Raw genomic sequence first — 24,295 nt, forward strand, 5'->3', positions numbered from 1 at the left:
GCAATAATAACACCAAGTAAGCAAGTTCTGTGAGCCCAGAAGCCCCAAAGCTTTCAGCACACTTGCCTCTTCGTGTGCCTGGTCACTTTGTGGCCCTCCTCCATACCCCTGGACAAGCAATTGGTGCTGGGGATGATGGACAACACCCACCTATCTAGCCAAATACTGTGTTGGAGCCCGGGACAGCAGGGACTGCTCCTAGGATGCCCTAGCAATCTTCTGCACATAGGCAACTCTGAGGTGATCGCATCCCTCAGCAGTAACTGGCCTGGCCACAGCCAGTGCCTGCAAGGGCAGCTCACCCTGCAGCAATCCCCACTGCCATGAGGAGAGTGGGGAGACACTGAACACAGTGGCTTTTTGTGGGGTACCAGATGTTCTTTGCAGTGGACGGATCCTGCTGTCTCCATCTCTCCCAGATTCTCCTTGAGAACTTTACATTAAAGCTTCTTCTCAACCTTGAGGGGAGCATGCCTCATGACAATATGGTGTAACATTTTCCAGAGCGCTGAAATGACTTGAAAGCATCATTTTCAAAGGAAAGCTCATTTTCAAAAATGTCTTAGCCATGAATAGGCTTCAATAACATGAGACACGGTTACAGCAGTGTCTCCGTTCCCAAGGCACATCTGAAAACTCTAACTGTTCTTTCATGGGTAAGAGAAGAGAGCATGGGTAATAGGATATTGTTCAAATGTCTGTTCAGAGGATGTGTGGTGCATCTGTGTTTGGGGATATTTAGACCAAATTTGGGTGCAGTAAAATAATTTTTAGGAGCAGAGGGACGGTTAGACCCCAAAAAACATATCAAAGGACACCTTATATATCATCAAAAAGAACTGATATGGTGTCTTGTGGTCCTGCAAAAAAAGGCCAGATATACTTCAGGAAGTTAAGGGATAAACTAAAATAAAACAAAGAAGAACATCTATTTTTGAAGGTGGAGAAAATGGGAGAACGATGTGCCCAGAAAATTCATAGAATCATAGAATGGTTAGAGTTGGAAGGGACCTTCAAAGGTTATCTAGTCCAACCCCCTTGCAAGGAGCAGGGATATCCCCGACTAGATCAGGTTGCTCAGAACCTCATCCAGCCTGGCCTTGAATGTTTCCAGGGATGGGGCATCCACCACCTCTCTGGGAAACCTGTTCCAGTGTTCTACAACCCTCATTGTAAAAAAATTTTTCCTAATATCCAATCTAAATCTACCTCCCTCTATTTTAAAACCCCTCGTCCTATCACAACAGTCCCTACTGAACAGCCTTTCCCCATCTTTCTTGTAGGTCCCCTTGAGGTACTGGAAGACCGCTATTAGGTCTCCCCGGAGCCTCCTCTTCTCAGGCTGAACAGCCCCAACTCTCTCAGCCTGTCCTCACAGGAAAGGTGCTCCAGCCCTCTTATCATGTTCATGACCCTCCTCTGGACCTTCTCCAACTGGTCCATGTCCTTCTTATGTTGGGGGCTCCAGAACTGGACACAGTACTCCAGGTGGGGTCTCACCAGGGCAGAGTAGAGGGGGAGAATCACCTCCCTCGATGCTTCTCTTCATGCAGCCCAGGATGTAGTTGGCCCTCTGGGCCACAAGGGCACATTGCTGGCTCATGTTAAGCTTCTTGTGCACCAGCACTCCCAAGTCCTCCTTCTCAGGGCTTCTCTCGATCCGTTCTCTGCCTAGCCTATATTTGTGCCTGGGATTGCCATGACCCAGGTGCAGGACCTTGCACTTGGCCTGGTTGAACTTCATGAGGTTGGCACGGGCCCACCTCTTCAGCCTGTCAAGGTCCCTCTGGATGGCATCCCTCCCTTACAGTGTGTCAACAGCACCACACAGCTTGGTGTCATCGGTGAACTTGCTGAGGGTGCGCTCTATCCCACTATCCATGTCGCCAACAAAGATGTTGTTGAACAGGGCTGGGCCCAACACGGACCCCTGATGGATGTCACTCGTGACCAGTCTCCACTTGGACATCGAGCCGTTGACCACCACTCTCTGAGTGCGGCCATCCAGCCAATTCCTTATCCACCAAGTGGTCCATCCATCAAACCCATGTCTCTCTAGTTTAGAAAGAAGGATGTCATGTGGGACAGTGTCAAAAGCTTTGCACAAATCCAGGTAGATGATATCTGTTGCTCGTCCCTTGTCCACCGATGCCGTCACCCCGTCATAGAAGGCCACCAAATTGGTCAGGCATGATCTGCCCTTGGTGAAGCCATGATGGCTGTCACCAACCACCTCCTTGCTCTCCATGTGTCTTAGCATGGTTTCCAGCAGAATCTGCTCCATGACCTTGCCAGGCACAGAGGTGAGGCTGACCGGCCTGTAGTTGCCCGGGTCCTCCTTGTTGCCCTTTTTAAAAATGGGAGTTATGTTCCCTCTCTTTCAGTCATCAGGGACCTCACCAGACCGCCACGACTTCTCAAATACAATGGCCAGTGGCCTGGCAACTTCATCCGCCAGTTCCCTCAGGACCCCTGGATGGATCTCATCAGGTCCCATGGAATTGAATATTTATGTGACTTAGTCACTAAAATACACAGTAACGATAGCTGTTAAAGAGGTCTGAGGGCAAACATAGCTTCAGTACTTACACTCTTCTTAGTTAAAAACAGATAGCTTTTATTTAAAGAATGCAAATCCTTTCTTCGCTTTTGCCAGTCTTTCTTTGTTAGATGCTGGTTTATAGTTTCAGCTTCCACTGCTATTTTAAGCAAGTAAAGCTTTATCTTAAACACAGTACATAATATTTTCTGGCAAGTCTTAAATCCTTGAATTCATCTTATCTCTATGGTGACAAGCCTACATTTGGAATAAAGTATCAAGGCTTTTCAGAGTAGAGGCGTTTTCAGATAAAAGCTGGTGCCTTTGATTTATGGCAGTTCTCAGCTTCCATCATTTGAAAAAATGAAGTGTCCGATTATTGGTTAGCAACAGCTTTTTCAGGAATAACTATTTTGGAGTAAAAAGCTCCAATTCTATAATTATACAATCTGACTCAAAGCATTACTAATTTACATAAAATGATATGCAACTGTTGAAACCAAATGGACACACACATGTGCCATCTGTGTTTGAAGTGCCATAAAACTCCTTGTTGAGAGGAAGGAGGGAACGGAAGCAACAAAGACCAGTCTAGGACTAAGAAGAAAAAGTTTTTTCCCATGTAACAACTTCTACAAATGGTATTTGTAAACGTCTTCCTTACTCGTGTACGCTCACTCCCACATGAACTGTAGCTATGATGTTAGCCAACAGCTGTTGGCCCATTTATCTTTCTACCAGAAGAGGTGTGGTGTTCAATCCCCATTAAATCTGTTAAAAGGGCACTGAGAATCAACTACTTAATAGAATGACATTTCCTTTTGAGAACACAGCCCTGTTCTGGTGGCAAAGGCCATTCCATCTCTCACCAGCCATACGCCAACAGGTTTGCAACACTTACCTGGCATAAGCAAAGCATCATGCTGAAAAATATGTTGAAATATGGATTTTTGTGTTCAGGAAAGTGGCTGCAGGAGGTCTTTGAGTATGTCTGAGGTAAGGTCTGGTGCTTTGTAGGCGCTATGAGGACAGTGAAAATTAAAAGAATCCTGCTAAGCATGTGCAGTAAAGAACACAAACTTTCTGGTGGAACATACAGTTCTCTTTTTCTTAGAGAGGGTAATGGGATTATTCTGCAGTAATACTTTGCCAGGTACTTCTTTCCAAATCCCATCAACAATTCTTTCATAAAGATGCTACAGAAGATTGTGAGGCTGACATGATATCTTTTAAAAAGAAACTGTGAGGGCAGATATTAGCAGTTTTCCAAGCTTTTGCACTTCTGAACTCAGCTGTGATGCTAGTTCAGTCACAAAAACCCAGAGGAAACTATGTGCAACACAGGTTTGGTTTCAATTGTCTGTTGATTTCACCCAATTTATATATATCAGATCTTTGCTAGTGAGAGTAAAGATTTTTTTTTTTTTTACTACCATTTGATGCCTTAGATCAAGTCCTCAGACTTTGTGTCAAATTTTAACTTCTGTTGGTTTTAGCCTTGTAAAAAAAGAGGAAGAAAAACGTTCCAAAATCAGCTCTCCCAGACCTCCTTGATCTTATCTGACATTTTGATATGAATGGCCCTCTAAGTTTCATGATCTCATTATTCATGAACAAAGATTTATAGCATCAATTTTTTTTCCAAATATGTCAAAGTGGAAACTAGCATTTCAGGCCTCTTAAAACATTGCAAGAAATATGATGTTGGGAAAGAGGTGTAGGAGGAAAGGTAATAACAGCAGTCATATAATCCCCTGGGGAAAACCTGTTTCCTTCAAGAAGCAACATCTTTTGTCTTTGTATGGAGCTTAATGTTAAATGAGATATTTAAAAGGAATTCCAAACTGGTATCTCAAAGGGATCTGACCAGACAGAAACATGTGATTTTGAAATGCTGCTGAGCTGGAAAGAAAGACAAGGCCAGCACATCTGTGGATGCTATAGAGATCAAGGAGCTTTGAGTGTCTGGCTGCACAGTGTCTGCTGTGTACTTTTGTTACTTATTTCTTTCTGGCACAGCCAAGATCCATGGACAGGATGCATGTAGCTACTGGGTGACACAAGATGAAATTTCCAACATAAAACTGCTGTCCTTACTCATACTTTTTTTTTAAACAGAAAACAATGCTTTTTCAGTGAAAAAGGTTAAGAAAGAAACATGAAAACAGTGCTTTTCATAGTCTGCAGAAAGTCGTATGCCTGCAACCACAGTGCATAACAGTTGTAGTCATGTCAGATAACCCCTAGACCAAAAAATGACATCCTGCTATAATAGTTTATTTTGCTGGATATCTCATCTGAATTCTCCCATTTTCTCTCTTTGTTCTGTGTTTATTTCCTCCATATCTCTAATCTGATCTTATTTCTAACCTGTTGCTCTTCAAATGGCTGTTCTGAATGCTATTTTGGCCTTGTTCCCTGTGCACAGACATTGGTGTCATAACCAGGGGTACTCTCATGTTTGCACTCAAAGCCACTTCTTGGGCTGCCACAGTGTTTTTAAGCCATGATAATCTTCTACAAACACTGTAACAACTATTCTTCATACAAATACTTTATCAAACCAGAGTTTCTAACATATTCTTAGCTTTCCACAGCTGCCGCATGATGCATAAATCACACAGAAAACAGGTTTGTGGCACAGTGACTCCCTTTTTCTGGTTAGCTTTTGGGCCTCTGGGCACACCATTATATACAAACCTATTTGAATCATCGTATTTATATTTACAAACCATGGACCCCAAAGAAAGCAAAAGAAGTTGCCATTAGTAACTATGGTTTGTAGGTAGTAAAGGAAGCCATCAAAGATATCCAACAGTTACACGCCTCATTAAAGGCCCAGTGAAGTCAGTAATAACCTTTCCTTTTGATCCGTTGGGCATCGAACAAAACAAGCACCCAAGTAGGAATATTCAAATGGAATTTTAAAAGTCGATTAAAAAAACCCCACCCCTAAACCATGTTAATTCCCCATCTCTTTGCAAACTGGGGCCTTGCCAGAACTCTTCTGCTGCTTCTTCTTTAGCCCCACTAAATCTATTCCATTCCCTTTCAGTCAATGACACTGAACTGAGCTGCATGCCAAGGCTTTCTAAATTGTCTTTCCTCTTCGCCTGTGCAGAGCAATTTCCTCAAGATACGGTTTTGCTTAGCGCTTTGCATGACCAGGGATGGAACAAATGAGGAATTCCGTGAGGTTTTTTATATTAAGCCCCAGTCCACAAAGATATATCTATAATCTTTATACCAACAGCCCTCTCCTTTTGATAGTAACTTAATGATAACAAGTATTCTTTTTCTGCAGGTCAAATGTGCTAGGTAATGCTTCGAATTATCTATCTACCAAAAAAATAAAATGCTGGCAAAGATCATTGTTACAGGTGAATCATAGGAATTGCAAATTCAATCCAGCCACTGCTGCATGTAATTACTACAGCACGGATTTTAGCTGCCATGCAGGAGTACTGTTATCCTAGTTGGACAGCCTTTGTAATGAAGGTGGGAAATGAAATCAGACTAATCTGTTTTACATCAAAAAGGCATATTAGTCAATAGGAAGCATCAAGATAATCTCTGTACTGTACGTAATGTCAGCCTTGACACCAGTCGCTCAGCAAGGGATACATCAGCCTTTTAAACTTAGATTGTTCCAATGTGGAGAGGGGATAGACATCCTGCCTTTGAGGCAATCCAGAGCAAAGATGGAGGGATAAGATTTCTGCCCTTTTCTCCCTTCTTATCTCAGTATAAAAAGGCCTTAGATAGTTGGCCAGTCTAAAATTACTTGAGCTAGATAAGAGATGTAGAGTTCAGTAAAGAGAAGACGACATTCTGGTGGGGTGCCATGAGATGGGTGTCCAGTGCTCCATACGAGAGAGGCATGCACTCAGGATGAAAAGCAGGATTGTCTGTGTGCCTACCCTCGCTGTAATCCCAGATGGCTCAGCAGCGTGGCTGAAACCAAGCCAGGTTTCACCTTTTGGTCACTGGCAATTTGTTTGATCAATGTATGTGTGGTTGCATCTCACAAACTGACATTTTCTCACCAGGGTAGACAGACACATGTACAGAGGAAAATTAAATGTCTTTGCACTGAAGAAACCACCATCAGTGGCTCCAACATATGCCCTCATAGTTCTGCTCCTATAGTGGGATTTATAGAAACTGCAGTAATATGGTGCTAGCCCCACTTACCTGTGAGGAACGAAGAGCTGGCAAGCAATCTCCACTGCTTGTGTTTGCCCAGCTCCTAACTGAAACACACTCTTCCACTGAAGCCAGAGTTGTCATTCCTTGATTTCACAAACCAAAGCTGGTTTTATGTCTTTAAACCAAAGTTGGTTTTATGTCTTTCAAAAGATAGTTGAAAGGCCTGCTTGCTTTATAGCCATAAACCCAGAAGACAATTAATCTCCTTTTGTCTAGGAAAGAGGTACAGTTCCAGTATCTACCTGGGAACATTTGAGTGCATGTTACCCAGCTCCCTGGTTGAACACTCCCATCATGCAATCATTTTATGTGAGGGTCTCCCAACTCCTCCTCTTGGACCTCTCTTATTTTACTTAACTATCTCAACACTTGTTAAGCACAGGAGGAGAGAATGGCTCTATATCTCCATGGTTTTATAGCTGAAATGGACAAGGAGAGGTGGGGTTTCCACTCCCACACCCAAGCCAATGCCTGAAAAAACACCAAAATCACATAAGAGAGGAGGAGAGGTTGCCCTTACTCCATTAAAACCTGAATTACTCCACACAAAATGGAACTTTTATGTTCCACGCTGGCATGTATGCACAAAATCGTTGTGGTGGCTCCAGCTCTAAGGCAGATTAGAGCCTCTATCCAGGAGACGAGGGGTGCAGGGCCAAACACCCTCTGGAGGTACTTGGACCTGCTTGGCTATGTCCCAACAAGGCTGTTGATGAAAAAGGAGAGAAATCTGTTCCTTTAAAAAAAATAAGTGGATATTAGGGTAAGGAAAGCATGACAGTTTCTACTTTACAACGGCCACAAATTGCACTTTGTAGGGTATTATAATGATTAATTCATTGTTACCTGGCATCTTCATGTTAAGATTGAATGCTTTTCTGAAAGATAAACACCAGGAGCCACTGTACTAACATATTTGGAAAGAATAATTTCCTCTTTTGCAGAATTTTCCAGACTCACAACTTACGCTACACCAGGCTTCTGAGCAGCTGATCACACTGATGCCTTGTGGCCTTCTCAGAAATTGACTATCTTCTAAAAGCTTACCGGTAAAATATTAACCACAGCATGTATCTTGTGTATCAAAAGGAAATTAAATTTGACAAGTCTACTTAAAAATACATAAAGCTTCCTCTTTTACACAGTGCCTACATAGACTAGAAACTCCTTTAGATTTCTGTGTAAGTACATATGAATTATTCAAAAATATGAGCAAAATCCAATGTTCTCTACTCCTTCTCTCCAGAAGCTTTAAATATGAAAATTCCATTGCATTCTCAGAGTTGTTTGCTTTTTGTTTTCCTTTTTTTTTTTTTTTTTTTTTTGGATATTTGAGAACCACAGTTCCCGCAAAGGAAAATCATTATAAACTATAGGCAGTCTCCAAAATGAACAAGCAATATTATGAAATGTCTTTGTAGTCTGAAATACCACTATTAGGCAAAGGAGCCTTGTTCCATATGCCACTGCAAACAGCAATTAGTTCAAGTAGAAAAGATTATGACCAGGTGCAGGGTTTGAAGTTACTTTTGGAGGGAGGAGGGAAAGGTTTCTCTTTTGTTAATTGTCTGTGGTAATTCATCAGGCATCTGAGGAATTTAGGGATATTCAACCTTTTGTGCTTAGCCAACAAAATACAACCTCCATGGCATCCATGAACTAGATGGAGATATGGGGCTTTATTGATGGTTGTCACTCCACTGAAGTGAAAGAGGACTCGAGGAAGAAGCCTATGTTATATTAGTCTTCCACAGCACGTCTATTTTGCAGGGGCTTTGTTGGAAGGCTTGTTAAGAAGAAAGGCAGAATGAGCCCCTCCAGTGTGGGAACCCATGGGCAAGCTCAGCTCAAGGGCCCAAGGCAGACAGCAGGCAGATGAAGTGGCTGCAGCAGTTCTCTCAAGCCTTGCAAAGCTAAGGTGACTTTCAGAAAATGACGAAGAAAGTGAGCTAACACAACAAAGTGTGCCCCTGAGAAGAAAGATACTCTCGAAACTTCAAAAACCTCCTTGAAAGATTGGATTAACTTCTTCTAATCCTTTGAATCATGGGTAGATATGAGTTCAAAGGACTAATGTAATTTTATTATTACATTTAATCAAATGTTTAAGTTAAGAAATAGGAACTGAGCTAAGGGCAACCTTCCCTTATCAGCTTCCAACGTCTGAAAGCAGGAATGAATTAATTAAGTAAATGTAACAAGCTTAGGGGTATAACATAGAGCAGCAGCTGAGTCAGCTTGACCATCAGCCATTTATTGGGGTGAGATGTGCAGCTCAAGTACTACCAGATGATTCAGTTCACATATCTTGACAGTAACAGATAAGCCAAAAGGGATGCCCAGAGGGAAATAGTGTCATAAATTGGCAAAGCAGAGAGTCATTCACCAGCTCAAACAAAATGTTTTCATCAAAGAAGTTGTGCACTTAATCCACACAGCAGAGTAGGCTGCTCTACCAAATGAAAGCAGATTTTGCAAATTACCTTCCTGTTAAAGGAAAAATGAGTTTTACCAGGTCCAGGTAACTGGCTTTCATCAAGCCATTTACTCCAACCCCTCATTTTCAGGAGTTTGAGCCCATTTGGGCCAGCGCCAAATAAGAACCCACTGGTCACGATAAGAGAGTTAAAAGTACAGGGTGTGTATTCTTGCCCCTTTCCATTGGTTCCCACAGGGAAAGACTTCTTCACAAGGGCAACAATAATGTAAAATTTCTTCAAATATTGCACATTTGCTTGTATTGTGAACGAGGAAATTGGAATATATCATCAGCTTCATTGTCAAAATCTACTTCCAAACGACATATGACTAAAGACTTTTTTTTTCTTTCTGTAAATTAACTATGGATGAGATGTGACTAAATTGCAATAGGTTTCATTTATGCACAGTCAACTAAGTCAGTGCAGTTTAACAAAGGAAATTCCATTCTAGCAGCGCAGGTTTCAGCACAAGCATTTTTCCTTAGCTGACAAGTAGAGAGCTTCAAAGGTGGAAACTAAGTACAGGAAGAAAGAAATTATCCAAAACATCATAGTACATTATTGCATATTTTCAGTCCAGTGGGATCCTAAGTGTTGCTGAAAGAAAGGTAAAGTGCAATATAATTTGAATGAATCCTTCCAGGGGCTAGGGATTTCTTCTGTTTGCTAGAAAATTTAAGCTGCAGAACATCTAGGAGGGAAAGAAAAGGAATGGATAAATCTGAGCCCTTTCTGTTGCCTCCTTCAACTATCCAAATTTGGGAAAAGCATGGAAATGTCATGAACAACAACAACCTCAAACCAAACCAACCACCAACTTAATATCCATGCAGAGAAGGCACTGGCAGTGTGCTGACTGGGTGAAGTCGTGCTACCCAGGTCCAGCACAAGACCAAGAGCTAGGAATTTAGTAAACACACAAGAGGAATTTCCCTCTGCTTCAAGCCCACGCCTTAAACACAAAAGCCAAATAAATTCTGGATTTACAGCTTTTGCATTCTTCCCTGGTTCTTTTTTTGCTTACATTTGTATGTGTGCATGTCATATGAATATTGGTGCTCCCTCTGATTTCATCCTTTCTCCTATATAGCTTCTGCATAAAAACCACGCCATTGACTGCACGGCTCTCAGATATTGCCATGGCAATGGACCATGATGTCAGAGACACCGGATTAGGAGTTCCCAGCATCACTGAGCCAAGGGAGAAGCCTGGCTGGGAAGGAGGAAACTCCCATCCAAACAGATTCAACAATAGAAATGGGAATTTCAAAGGCAGCTAATGAAGAACCCTCAGTAGTAAACTATGTAGAAACAAGCAAAGATTCAGTGTCAAAATCTGATGACTGAAGAGAATCCCAAAACAATCAGCATGAGAGTAAATAATTAATATCAGTGGAGCAAAGCCAGTGTTGTGTCAGCAGTAATTGACACTAGAATCAAGATCATTTTATCATTTTACTAATGCAAGCAAAATACAGTGGTGGAAAATATAGCACCATTAAGTAAATTATACAACGAGTCTCTATTTCAGCTCCACTGGTAGAAAGCTGAGTGCAATTTTTCACAGATTATTCCCTTGGACCAAAAGTTCATAGCAGAAAAGACAATGTAGGAACTCCATGTGTGAGTGCACTTAAAATAATCGGATACCTCAGCTTGCATGTGTGGGAGCACTGTGCAAAAGTGCAAGCGGTAACAGGGGAGCTGACTTCCAAAGTCCACTCCCAGAACTGTTCCTTTGGGAAAGGAACAGATGTCAAGGACTGAGCCGACAGCCCAGCCTTTTTGGGGCTGAGGCAGGACCCTCCCCAGCCCCGCAGCACAGCTCATGACAGCACTGGGGCTGAGCACTGCTGCTATCAGCCAGCTGCAGGCCTCCGGCTTGGGGTGGGTGTGCAGCTGGCAAGGGGAAGCGGGGAAAAAAATGAAAATAAAAATGGGGAAACAAATACAGGGAAGGAAGGAGTGCGGAGGCCCAGAGCAGAAGTTGAAGTTGGATCATGTTCCCATCCCTGGAAACATTCAAGGCCAGGTTGGATGAGGCTCTGAGCAACCTGATCTGGTTGGGGATGTCCCTGCTCCTTGCAAGGGAGCTGGACTAGATGACCTTTGAAGGTCCCTTCCAACCCCAACCATTCTATGATTCTGTTTATACAAAGGTGGTTTGGTTTGTAGTGCAATGAGCTGGTTCCTTCTCTAACTTTGAAAAGAGTGCACTGGGAGGAAAATGTCTTGTTCCTCCTCTCCTGCCCGGGTGGCCTTGCTCCTCCTTGGAGCCACTGTTGTGGTGGCTAACCTGCCTGTGTGCCTACCTGCCACATCAGGACGCCTTTAAATCAGAAGAGCTCCATCTGCTTCCTAGACAGGAAGCCTCGATGACTCATGTGTTGGACAAGGATGGCATGTGATGAGCTGAAGGACCTCCAGCAATATATTTCAATGGAAAACTAAATAAACTGAAGAATGCACACACACTCCCCCCTCATGGTTTCAAAGGTAACTTTAAAAAAAACAACACAGGAGTCAGCGCCTCTTCAGCCCTGTGCTGTGATCTAAGGCATGTCCACACCCAGCAAGGGAGTATCAAGGCAAAGAGCCCTGAGCTACCTATTTCCAGAGCTGAATGCTATATAATTACTAACTGGCCTTGCTTCAAAAAAGGGTGCAGCCCCACATAAAGCCATCTACATTGCAGCTGAGACATGAGCCAGTACCTTCCTGTGTCCCCTTGTTGTGCTGTGGAGACATATCAGACTGTTCAGAGGGTGCCCAGAGGTCTGTCCCCTGCTTTGTAGGGGGGACCTGCCTCATGAAAGAGTTGTGAAACTACTGTTAAAAATCTGTGCTTTTGGAACTAAAACTCTATTTCACTCAACTAAATTCCAAGCAGACCAGCCCATATTATTTTTGGTACGGATGTTGTAATAACTTCTAAATGATTTGAATTGCTGGTAGGGTTTTTGTGCCTGTTTTGCAACCCAGAAACCCTGGGCTGTAAAACAGAAGCAGTGATTCTAGTGGACAACGTTTTCCTCAGCATTTGTGGTGCTCCTTTCAGTGCCAATGAACTGTGAAGAAGCCCCAGTCCAGATTAGCAGTGAGACCTCTGCATTGTTTTCTGCATTGTCTCTTCTGGTATTTTAAGCATTTGATGTATAGATGACAATTAACCATGTTGCTGGCACGCGCCTGTGTGCTGTTGCTGATTCTTCCCATTTTATTGCTAGTATTTTGTATTTCCCTTAAAGCAGGAAGGAATGGCAAGCATAGAAAATTATTTCAACATTAAACCCCACTCTTCAAACAGCCTGGCTCCTTCTCAAGTTTTGCTGGGTTTTTCACTTCTGCCATTCCCAGCACAACACTTTGCAGAAATGCAGTTATTGCAAAGAGTCGGCTGCACATTTAAATGAAAGCAACAATCTGATGAATCAGTGCAAGGATGTTGTTCCCTGAAATAGTAGGATGCCTCCAGTACCTTCTGCCTGTAGTAAATGTTACCACATGGCATCAGTTATGTCAAAATTGTTCTTGAAGTTGTGGTTGCAGAAAAGGTACCTACTCATATCCATGTATCTTTTCAAGTGGTTTTGACCCAGCCACTAACATTTTTACTGGAGTTCCCTGAATAACTTAATCTTGCTTTGAAATAAATATGCCCTCACTTACAAATTACTGGAGAAATGCTGTGCACCTGCAACAAGCCACAGAAAAGAGTACAGGACAATCACGTTGTGTCCTTACAGCTGAAATGAGTGAATTGCAGAAGTTCCAGCACTACAAAATATCTACATGAAAAAAGCTTAAATAACTATTGAATTCTTACAGCCAAAAGTGAGTGAGAAGGAATTTTAGTGGCATTGGAATACACAGTGTTCAGAGGAAAAACAATCCATTTTATCAGAAAATATTTTGCTAGTGACAGCTACATCCTCTAACACCTTGCCATACTGAGAGCAAAACAACAGATCTAGCAAAAGCAGTTTTTACATATGCTAGGATATTTGCTTGTTGCATTTTGCATCATGTTTTCATTCTACCCCATTCACTAAGTATAATTATTCCACTTAAGAAATCATATAAAAAATGACAGGCAAGCTACAAACACTCTGATATCAAGTGCAGACTCATGTTCACATGTTCACACTCGTGCTCTCCCACGCTTTTTCCTCCTTTAATTATGTTATTTTTCTAGTAAGCAGCAGATTACCTGACATGTATGTCAATTAGTCATCCTTTTCCCACTGCAAATCATACCATCTGTTCAAGATTTCTTAGGATTCAATGGGAGTTTTCAACTGCCTTCTTTATTCACTGGGTCAGACCCTCAAATGTTCAGAAATGGTATGATTATACCAAAGTTTATATTAATGTGGAGCTTTATAGAGGAAATACAGTCTGATCCAGCTGGATCTAAGAATCAGATCTGACTAAATTATATGTTTAATGATGGAGATCTAAATTATTGGAAATTCTGGATATACTGATTCAATGTCTTTAATTCTCACTTACGTAGCCATTTTTGTCTTTCTGCCTTCATAGGGACAATAGAAATTTCTTTCTTGCAGAGTGTTTACCATCTGTAAAGCACCATGTACTGCACAAAGGTGAGTAGTCACTGGGCACTCTTGTATAGAAAAGTTGACGCCATGTGCAGCTGCTTGTTTTGCTTCTGGTCACTCATTGTTCCCAGAAAAGCATTCAGGTGTTTTGAGTCCCAGATTTATTCCTATAACATTCCTAGGATGCAGTCAAATGCATTAAACCCCGGTGTTTAATGCAAGTGCAATTAACTTCAAGGAAACTAAAGCAGAGCGGTACAAGATCTGATCCTCAAACATACTGATAGCTAAGTCTAAACTTTATTAATGTCATTAACAGATGAGTGTGCTTAGTCCGTTTAGGGATGCCAATCGTTGCTCAATCCTGTTAAAAAACCACTCATAACAGTTTCTGTTTATCAGTCTGAATTCTGTAATATTCTGCTATAACCAAAAAACCAAAGCTGCTGGTGATCTTCTAGGCCTTGATAAGCTAACATGTATCAACAGTTAAGAATAAAAGATCATCCTCACTAAATAGAATCATAGAATCACAGAATAGTTTGGGTTGGAAGGAACCTTTAAAGGTCAACTAGGCCAACCCCCCTGCAAGGAGCAGGGACATCCCCAACTAGATCAGGTTGCTCAGAGCCTCATCCAACTTGGCCTTGAACATCTCAGGGATGGGGCATCCACCACCTCTCTGGGCAACCTGTTCCAGTGTTCCACCACCCTCATTGTAAAAAATGTTTTCTTGATGTCTAATCTGGAAATTGTTTTGAATAGATTAAGTAAAATATTTGGGAATACTTCCTCTTGGTTAAGATTCTGAAAATGCATCACAAATACCAGAAATTATTGGTGCTAATAACCCTGCCACTATTCCAGCTGACTGAAAATAGAGATCTGTGGCAGGCTAAGAATAAAAACATTCAGTTGGAAGTTTGTAACTGTTAGTCACAGTTTGATCTTTTAAATCTATCTTCAGTGCAAGAAACGATTAATGTAAAAGCAAACCTCAAAATAAAGTTTTGGAGAGTTACAAGGATATATTACAAACAGTTTCAGTAGGCATATATTTCTGGTCTACTAAAATCATTATAATAAATATCTAACACAGTAAATGCATTTTTGCAGGCATATAAAAATCATCATTTATTACATTTCATCTACTTTTGAACACACAATCTTCTGCTATCAGCCATGACAAGGCCAGATATCTTCAGTGAGACCCATCAGGTCCTCGGCATCAAGGCTCTCACACTGCAGATCTGCTGCTCCTGGGCCACATTACCTCCTAATAGAGATGTAGTCAGCCTTCCCTCATCCTGTTCCCAGTATATTTGGACTTCCTGGCATGGTTTTTAAGAAGTATCCACTGACATTACGCTCAGCAGGAATGCCAGGACAAGTTCTTCTGTTCAGTATTCCACCATGATCCCTCTGGTCCTCTGGGAGAGAAAGCACATTCCCCTGACCACCCAGGGCGAAGAGCAGGGAAGGCAGCCCTGGGGTGGATGATGGGGGAAAGGATGTGCAGCTGCTACTGCAGGGGTGCTGGCCACCAGTGAAGGACCAGGAGCACAGAGGGTGCAGTGGGAGCTGCAAAGAGAAGGGAGATGTAGTCCTTTTGAGCAGCCCCACTAAACCTTTATCTCTGGGGAAGCTGCCAAGGGCCAGGAGGCAGTCACAGCTGGCAGTAGCACAGATTGCTTGGGACTGCTTGTTCCCTGCCAGGGTAGCTGGGGTCAGAGGACAGATATGTGACATACCTCATCTGGAAAACACAGTCTCCATTCTCCTCTCCTCTCCTCTCCATTCTCCTTTCCTCTCCATTCTCCTCTCCTCTCCTCTCCGTTCTCCTCTCCTCTCCTTTTCTCTCCTTTCTCCTAACTACTACACAATCAGCAAACCAACTGCAGCATTTTTGTTTGCTAGGCATGGGCCAAAGCTTTGCTTTCCCCCATTCAGGCTCATGTTCCTTTGGGTTTTGTTCCCCACTTCTTTTGCCAATTGCAACAACTTATTTTCTCGGGGACATTTTTTCATCCCACCATAATTCACAGATCTCACAATCTGCTGAGGTTCAAACTCCCTAGGAATCAGTTAAAAATTAACTGCCTCCTCCTTACCTTTACTCTTCTCTACATTTTTCTAGGAAGAAAATGCTCTTTTTTCTCCCTAAATCAATGAGACCTCTTTAAAAACCTGGGGTTATAAATTCCAGCATGAAATCTTGTGCAACAATCAAGGAAGGGCGGAGATATAAATATCACAAAGTACAAATTCATCACTGAATCTGGAGCACATCCACAAATTTAAAGGCCAATGGGACACTCAGAGAAGAGATAAACACAGATGGACAACAACATTGCCAGAGAGAAGGATTAGACAGGACCCACGAGTGACGTTACAGAATGGTCAGATCAAGGCAGTGCATTTTACTCCCACAAACGTCCTTGCTTCCCACCTCTTCCAGTAAGGCAAGGCAAGAAATTTCTTACCCCCCACTAAGAATTCTTGCAGTAAAGACCTTTTAAGGGTGCAGTCAGTATGTCCTGCTTGGGTCTGTGCTTCTGGCATGTCCCTCTTTAGAAAACTGACCACTCCGTGACCTTCCTGTGCTCTTCCCACTTGCTGCATTGTCACTCAGCTATGGGCAATGCCAAAACTTCCCCTCTGAACTGTGTCCTAATTCCCGTGACTACCCTGGTCTGCTATGTGTCCTCTTCTAAAAAAAATTCTTCTCCTTGGACCACATGTGCATGAGCTTGCTCCTTGGAACAAATGGTTTCACTGTGTGCAAGCAGATTGCATGCAAAAATGCAATTCTTCTAATGAAAAAGTTGCTAGTGGTGAGTCTACCTGGATAGCACCTTTCAAGAATTAAAAAAAAAAAACCACACACAAAAAAAGGAAGCATGATATTGCTCCTTCTTCTTCCTTCCACTTTCCTGGGGGCTTTGAACTCACGGAGTGCTTCAAAATGTTAAAGGAAAGTTCTAATTTCTGAGGCAGTCCATTCTCTCCCTCCACCTTCCTCTTGCTTGCTCTTGGTATGTGTCTAGTCAGACAACTACCACCAGCGTACCTACCATAAGTGTTCACTGCCCTGTGAGTAGGGAATGATGCCTCCCACAGCTGACACCTAACACACAGCAATGTGCTAGCTGATGTTCCACAAAGTTTAGAACTTTGAACTGATTTAAGGAATTCTTCCTCCCATTTCTCTATGTAGCAGGCTCTTGCGACAAATGTTGTAACCTAAACAGCACCCAGTATGAGTCACAGAAAAATTTTCAGCAGAAGGTTTTTGACATTGCAACACATTTCCCTATATTTAGACACAAGGAATGATGTCTCAAAAGTAAGAAGAACTCATGCAAGTTTGAAAATGAAACCTCTAGGATGATTTTTTTAAATTTTGCCTGACTTATCTGAGAAAAGCCATCAGCGGTCCTCTTCCAAGAAGATCGGCCATAAGCAAGTGGTGAGCTTAACACAGCAGTCAACTCGTACACTTTGGATACTCACACCAAAGAGATATTTGTTACTCTGAACCAAGTCAGGCTTATTGCTGGAGTCCCCAGCATTAGCTAATTTTATCTTTAGAGTTTTTCACTTTCTGGGGATTTTTTTTTAGTGCACTGTAGTTGCAGATGCAATCAAATGTTGCAGCTGCTGATTCCCATTCATTTCCGGTCATGGCTGATCCAGACCCCCCTGGCATGCTGAGATTGTTCTGGTGGCTGCATCCCGAAGGCCTAATTTCCATTTAAACTGGGGCCTGACTCCCTTTTACAGTCCCATAAAGCAGCAATGGAAAAAAGCCTTAGTGGAAAGACGTAGTGGGCCCTAAATAAACATAAAGCACCTATTTGTCAGGTAGCTAATCCAAGATGTTATAGCCATTTATAAAAACTTGTTATTTTTCTACAGCCATCCAGCAATGTCGTTAATAGCTCTTTACCGTGGTGCCAAAAGACACTTTTTGAAGGGATTTAATGCCCAGTTCATTGCAAATCTGATCTTTGTTTCTGCCTGTTCCCCAGCCAGCAGCTAGGAACAAAACAGACTTTGAAGCCTGCAGCATTATTAATCTGAGACTTATTACAGTAAGAGAGAGAGAAGGAAATAAATCCCTTCTCCTAGCACTACTAACTCAGTGTAATGGCCCAAGAATGACAAGCTAAACATTACTCCAAAATTATCAGGCTTCATTTCTCATGACGGATGGCAAGCAGCAGATTGCACTTTATCTTTTTAAGCTGACCTGACTGCAAATGAGGAATGCACAGAATGCCAAGGCCCTCTGCTCCCTCTGCCCAGCCTCCTCCAGCAGAAACTTTGCAGCGTGATGCAATACTCAGCACTTTGTTCTTCTAGTGCTTAGGACAAAGATATATTCAGAGCAAGCTGATTCCCTGGAAAAAAAAAAAAAATCTGAAGCAGTTTCCCTTTGCAGACCTGTGGAGCATATGCCTGTGTTGATTCTGGAGGAGAATACGGGGCTTGGTTAGGGGGAGGCACTTCAAAAAAAATATATCATCAACATATCTCTTGAGCTAAGCTTTGATCAGCTTCTTTTACTGTCCAGGAAAACAGTTGGTAACCACTAAAACATTTGGAATGATGTCATGTGGTACACAAGGTTCAGCCCAAAGTATAAGATGGTCAAATGCCTTTACAGTGAAGACACTCCTCTCTCTGTCAAAGGCATATCAGGTTAATGACAAGCCCACTCTGTACGGATGCCTAAAGACTTTGCGAGTAGTCAAAATCACCAGGGATAAAAAGGCACTTTAATTTCTGTGGAGCAATTTTCATTTATCCTCATGCTCACAGTTGCATGATGATAAATTGACAAGTGTTTGCCTTTTTTTCCCCCCACATTTCTTTACCTCCTGATAGAAAAGCTGTCTAAATAAAACACGTCTTCTATTTTTTTTTTCATTATTCTTACCTGTTTGATACTTAAACCTGAGTTTAACACTGACATATTGGCGGGGACACATAGACACACACACACACGGCTATCCATCCATAGATTATAGTTAGGCCAGTTTTGAAAACTAAGGATTGGAGTTCAATTAGAATTAAAAATAGCTGAGTTGCTGAAAAGCTTTGAAAGCAAGGTTTATCGCTTTAAAGAATGTTTATGCTAGTTGCTAGTCTCTGCAGAAGTTGTAGTGTATTGATCAGAAGAAGTTCAGAACCAGTCCAAATATTCAATAGGCATAGAAATACATATGGAAAGGAAGTAAAGAAAAATGCATTATTATGTTAAATGATGAGAAATTATCACTTTAGGGAAAAAAAAAACCCACAGCTTGATTCAGCTCTCCTTTATTTGCATATCATTCCTTTAATAATTCTTTCCCTACATTATAAACTTAGGCTAGGTATATTGGAAACCATCAACTGCAAACGAGAGTGCAGCAGAAGCATTCGTCCCAGGGAGCGGTGCAGGGGAGCCCATCCTAGGAGCTCAGTGTCTTTATTCTGAAGCTGCATCAGTCCCAGGCTGGTCCCATCAATCCCAGTATGTAAGGGAGTTATATCTGGAGTCATGACTCTCTGTGGCTGTGTTTTGAGTAGGTGATGAGCATGCACTACGCTGCCAAAAGTCCCAGGTCCCTGAACACCTAAACTGGGCACTCAGGCACACCGAGGAGGGGTACTGCACTTCTCTTCAAACGTGCAAGCCTAAGCTACACAGTCAGCACAACATGTGCCAGCTGCCTCGCTCTTCTTCACTAGGCAAGGACCAAAGCTTTGCTCTCCCGCATTCAGGATCATTTCCTTTCGGTGGTGGTTTCCATTTCTTTCACCAAGTGTGCAGCAAGGCACCCACCACGCCAGCCAGATCTCTCTTAAGAAGCTGGGAGAAAACTAGCAGCCCACTGCAGCTATGGGAAGGTGCAAAATGCTTCTGCAGCCCTTTAGTTTGAAAGTTGTGGTGACTTTTTCTCTCCTTCATATCTATCTTACCTAACCAGCAAGACAGACTTGTCCCTAGTTGCATTAATTGTTTCTAAAGAAGAGGATAAATGAGTTCATGTACCATCTGAATACTGTAGTCCTGCAATACTGGCATTTCTCAGCAGGACTCAGGATAAAGCTCTTATCACCTGCCAAGGCTGTCATCATGTCCATCAATGTATGCAAACATCCACATGGCTGTTTGTCTCCTGCCTTGCCCTGGAGTATTTTCTCCTGTTTCAAAGGGAGGGTACAGGGACAGGGCTGCAGCATGCAAGCTCTAGGTTGGAAAACTTGCCCATCAACCCACACTTATGACTTTCTTCAATGCTTCTTAGGGGCTAAGTTCCTTTTCTACAAGAAAAGTGCATGTATTTTCTTAATTTATTTTAATTCTTAAAATACTATGCAGAAAAGTGCATGTATTTTCTTAATTCATTTTAATTCTTAAAATATTATGCAGAAATTATTCACCTATTTCATGTAACACTGAACCAATTTGTGCTGCAGAGACAGAGCAGAATTATGAGGTAGAAAAACGGCACAGCAGTCTCCACTCTGTTTGTCAGTAATGTTTTTTTAATTACAAGAATGCTTGGGGTTATATTTTTTCTGTTCTGGACTGATAGATTGTGTTTTAATCTTTTGTAAGACCGGTTGTTTAGATCCCATTTGGAAGGCTGTGGACAAAATGCTTTTTTTCATAAAAACAATTCAATTCTTCTGTAAATATGTGCTGTCATATTTATCCTCTTGGAATTAAATTAATTTTTTTTTTATTAAACTTGCTACCAGAGGAAGCAATAGTTGCAAAAACTGTTTAAATAGGTACCATTTGTGAATATAAACAGTTTCAGATTTTTTTTTGTCTGAAGGCTTAAGTGGTTTCATAATTTCTGGTGCTGTTTTGTGAGCGTTTTTATACAGAAATAGACTAAAGCATGCTGAAACTACACGTAAGCAGTGGAGAAGGGGGAGGAGGATGGTTGTTTTAAAAAGGGCTGGAGATCAGAATGGGAGGCTGTGAACACAAATGAATTACATGTATGTGAGTTGCAAGAGGAGGGAGTCACTCTCCACATTTGGAAACGATAAGGAATATCAGGCTGTCCTGTGATCTCACAGTCCGCAGCTGTAAATCCAGGGAGAAAAAAAAGATCGGCAGCCCACAGTTTGGATCAGGATATGAGCCTTCAATGGACATGACAAGGTAGATGTCTTCACTACAGGCTAGTGGTGGTTCCTCAGGCACCACATCATACATGCCTTCAGATTTTTACTGCTACTTAATGTCTACTTATAAGGGCACTTAAAGATAAAGTACTTCAAGATAAATCACTCACAAAGGGGTAAAAAAAAGGCAAAGAAAAGAGCAGAAACTTAAGGTAGATGTCAAAATGAGAGAAAATGTGTTTGCTAAGTAATGGATTAGACTCTACCCTAATGCACACCACTTCACTCCTTACCATTACATTCAGCTTGTTCTCCTAATCTGCATCCCTCCCTGGGGATGCAGCCGCAACACTGCCTCTCTCTTTCTTATCTCCCCCTGTCTCCGGGAGGATTTGCATCAGGGACACAAAGTGTGGGAGAGATAGGTAAAATAACCTGCCTTTCCAAGTCCATACAGTGGCCAATGGTGGCAGCTACGGGCACAGCTTGATTTGTGGTCTCCTTGCCAGCCACCGTGCTCTCGCCGGCACAGAGGGGTGGTCGCCTGCACATGGAGCAGCGGGTGCTGCAGCCCTTCTATGATGCGCCCTGGCACCAAAGGTGATTTGGTCTTTAAGGTAAAGATTTTGGGGCTCACAGGCCCCATTGTTAAAATGTCTAAATTATCCCTTCAAACTATGTGGGGGAAAAAAAAAAAAAAAAAGAGGAAGACACCGCTGAGGTTCCAATAAGTTTGCAACTCTTTCCTCCAAAATGGTTTTGGAGAATCTTGACTCTCCGCAAGTGTCCTAGTAACCCTGTGCAAACACAGGCAGGTAAGCACCCCTGCTTCGCACGGCCTCTCTGAGCCAGGTGGGCAAGAGGCACCCACCACACCCACTGCTTTGAAAACATCTCTGCAACCGTATAACCATGTCACAAGGCTGGTCCTGAGGGAATTTCCAGCATTAGCTCCCCTGTCTGAAAAACATTTCTTTGTGCAGGCTTAGCTATCCTGTCCGGCATCATCTCCCCCCTCCACAAAGTCCTTAAAAGTCAAGTGCTGTTTGAAGAATGACTTCACTCTCACGAGATCAGAAGCTGTGGGCAGTCACACACAGTGATGCAAAGGCTCCGAGGTAAACGATGACACAGTGAGCGGGGAAATGGGAAATTAGACTCATGTGGCTTTCCTGAGGGCTTTTTTTTCTTTTAATTTTCTGCCTTGTGAAGAAGAAGTCCCTCCCGAAAGTCACCAAGGGAAGTAAAAATGGGATCATACTACTCCTCATTCATAAGCCCTATTTTCACACAGCATTGATTCACTCCACATTTTATTTTTTTTTTTTATGGCACACAGGATAGCAACTACCAATAAAACTCCTGAGTTTACTGTTCCACCACTTAAGGAGCAGCGCTTGAGCTGGCCGTTTACTGCTCAGCTCTATTGTTCCCAAGCTGTAGTCAGTAATAGTTCACAGGCAGGAGCTCTGGATGTTCGTTTGTCTCCAGATTCCAACACTTGCATATTTTATTGTAATTTGGTTATCTGAACAGGGCTGTTTCATCTCTCCCTGTTATACAGCCACAAATCTACTTCCTCCAAGCTGCTAAGTCACAGCAAACTCCTGATTCCATCTGCAGCTCCTTTGAGCTCTGAGTACCAAATGTTGTGGTTTAAAAAGATTAAAACCAGAGATGAAACCTGATTGTTGTTCCATGCATCTGCTTCAAATTGGTTGTTCTGTTTATTTCAGAGTCTTCAACGAGTGCAACGAAAAAGGAGCATCCATTCCGCAGAATAAATATTGCTACACTGGCATTTACACTGGGCTTTTATTTACCCTTCTTTTCTAAAGCATCACTGAAGTCTTGTTTTCACTGCAAAGTCAACATGAGTAACAATTCTCACGTGCCATTAAATTAAGTGCTACCTCTACATTAAATCCTGTAAGTTGAAATCAGTTGTGTTTTAGCTGTGGCTGACTGGTCCAGGGTCCCACTCATTTAAAGACCACTCATCAGCTTACAACATCGCTGTGTAAGAGGGTGCATGCAGGCAAGGGCCATTCTGATGTCGGTGGTCCTTTCATGTCTTCCTACACCTCTCCCCGTGTACCCAGCACTAATAGATACACTATCCCACACTCTACCAAGCAAGAATCAATAGTGTGATTCAGCCCTTCCAGGATTTAGACAGAGAGGGCGAGCCCCAGAGGTCTCAGGGGACAGGTAATGGAGGAGAGGCTCACAGCTTGGCTTAAGGTGGCACTCAAGATGGATGAGCTGGCAGGGAGAAACTCAAGTGTGAGCAGCATAGTTGACACTGACAGGGACCCAGGGACAGATCTTCCACTCATGTCAGCCTTATTTCCTTATTCATACAAGTCTTCCACCAATCAGGGAAATAAGTCCTGCCAAGAACAAAAATAAAGCCTTGATGTCATTTATTCTCACCTGAATGGTCTGCAAGTCTTGACCAGCCTTCAGCAGGAAGATGAATCCCCGTTACTTGTTTTTTGGGGAGCTGAAATACTAGTTTAACACCACAGCTTTTTCGCTCTGATCCATGGGCCATATGAGCAGTCCATAACTGCTTCTAAAGAGTCTTTAGAAGATAGGTAAGGAAAGCAAGGCTCACATTCTTGATGTACAGCCATCAACTTCAACTGGCAGGGATGTACAGGTACTCACAACGCAAAAAACCAGAGGCTTTGCCCTGTGAAATCTGAGTACTCAATGTACAACCTGAATCTGCCTTTCCCACAAGGCACTGAGCTGCCTCTTACCATCAACCCACAGCAGAGGTCAATGCCTTGCATTCAGGTACCGTGCCTACAGGACTTTTTAAGGGGCTCTATAATGTCACTCCCTCTGGGAGCAGAAGGACATTTGAATGGGTTTGGCTGCAGGAACACACAGTATCTCAGTAAGATCTGCATAGCTAAATCACATATAAGGCAATTTGCAATTGCTTAAAGAAAAAGGCACTGTAAATTGATGTATTAAAAAGTCCTAGGACAAAGGTATCTGTCAAGAGCCCCCAACATAAGAAGGACATGGACCAGTTGGAGAGGGTCCAGAGGAGGGCCACGAAGATGATCAGAGGGCTGGAGCACCTCTCCTGTGAGGACAGGCTGAGAGAGATGGGGTTGTTCAGCCTGAGAAGAGGAGGGTCCAGGGAGATCTTATAGCGGCCTTATAGCGACCTACCCCTGTAGGTCAAGGGGGCCTACAAGAAAGATAGGGAGAGGCCGTTCAGTAGGGCCTGTTGTGATAGGACGAGGGGTAATGGTTTCGAAATAGAGGGAGGTAGATTCAGATTAGATATTAGGAAAAAAATTTTTAGACTGAGGGTGGTGAAACACTGGAACAGGTTGCCCAGAGACATG

The sequence above is a fragment of the Chlamydotis macqueenii genome, chromosome 1 (genome assembly GCF_036417535.1).
Source record: "Chlamydotis macqueenii isolate bChlMac1 chromosome 1, bChlMac1.mat, whole genome shotgun sequence".
NCBI classification, from domain to species: Eukaryota; Metazoa; Chordata; class Aves; order Otidiformes; family Otididae; genus Chlamydotis; species Chlamydotis macqueenii.